The sequence below is a fragment of the Aplysia californica genome, unplaced genomic scaffold, assembly GCF_000002075.1.
Source record: "Aplysia californica isolate F4 #8 unplaced genomic scaffold, AplCal3.0 scaffold00067, whole genome shotgun sequence".
Taxonomy (NCBI): Eukaryota; Metazoa; Mollusca; class Gastropoda; order Aplysiida; family Aplysiidae; genus Aplysia; species Aplysia californica.
The window spans coordinates 1,099,412-1,100,912 of NW_004797337.1; positions in this window are offsets into that span (position 1 = coordinate 1,099,412).

The following is a 1,501-nucleotide window of genomic DNA, read 5'->3' on the forward strand; positions in this document are numbered from 1 at the left end:
CACGACACACACACACACACACACACACACACACACACATTAAGCGGTTCATTTTAAAAAAAGCAACCAACAAAACAACCCGAAAAAAGAAAAAAAAACAGAACTCAAAAACAAAATACCACCCCCTCAATTCATGACCTCGTCAGCACACTTCGTTTATTCAATGCTGGCTGTTCGGGGGGTGTTTTTCGTCCTATTTGAATTCAACCCGTTTTTCTCAGTTTGCCCTTAGAACCACCGATCAAACATTTCAGTTTGGAGCACGAGCTGAAAGCTTAGTGTCAGGTGAAGGAGATCTGAAGTCACGTGTATAGAGCTTGAGTGACAAGTGGCAACCTTGACCTCTTGTTTTCAATTCGTTGTTTTGATAAGAGCTTTACGGCACATGCAACACAACATGGCCATATAAGTGCCGAAGGTGTTACAAGAGAGTAACAAACACGAAAAAGAAGGAAGAGAGTTAGGTACAATAGGTGTTTGATAGGTAAGAAGAAGGAGCAAACTACAGTAGAGCACCCGAAAACCACCCACCACTTTCAATTCGCTTTCAAATGCGGTTAAAAAACAAAACAAAATGAATGGAACTGTAACGTTTAGTAAGTAAAAGGAAAGTAAATGTATGGGTTTACCGCCCATATCAACACTATTAGGTTATTTAAGATGCGGGACCTCCAAATTTAAGGTACGTCTCCGGTGGGACCTAGCCAAATAAATGTGTAGAAAGCCTTGAAAAACTTCGAGAAATGACCCGAGTTCAAGAACGCCAGATTCAAAACAAGGCCATTCATTCCATAGTCCAACGTGATATCAACTGAGCTACTGGATGGCCCTTGTAACATTTTGTTTTTGTTTTGGTAAGTGTTTTACGGCGCTCGCAACTGCATAAGGATATGAGCGCGCGGGACATATTAAACATTTTTAGTTTGGTTGGAATTAATTTTGAATTTTGCCCGGATGGCGGGGAGCCTACTCTTATCGATTTTGGACCACAAAGGGATCTTTTAGGTGCGCAACTTGCTAACAGGCCCTTCGAGATTTTTCGCTCTTATCCGAGAAGGCTAGGACTGTTAGATCTTACCTACCATCAGATCAGAGCTGTGGCTGAAAGAAAGCAGTAAGAAGGAACCAATGAGTAGCAGTAAGAAGGCTGCAGAAAGAGTCAGGAGCCCAGAGGAGGGGGGCAAAGGATATGATGGGGTGGGGACAGAAAATGGAGACGAAAGCAGACGACAGACGATTATTAGAGAGCAAGAAAAGAAGTGAAAGGAGAAAATTTTAGAGGAGAGTTTTAGACGGAAAATTTTCTCCTCTAAAATTTTCCGTCGCTATCCCGGATTCGCACCCGGGACCTATTGAATGAGAGGCGAACACCTTAACCTCTTGCCCACAAGAGCCCCTGGAATCTCCTCAGAGAATAACTCAACCGAGTGATAAAAATCTTCAGTGTTTAGCACACGAAAAGAGATAATACATACATGTTTTACATATATATTTATATATA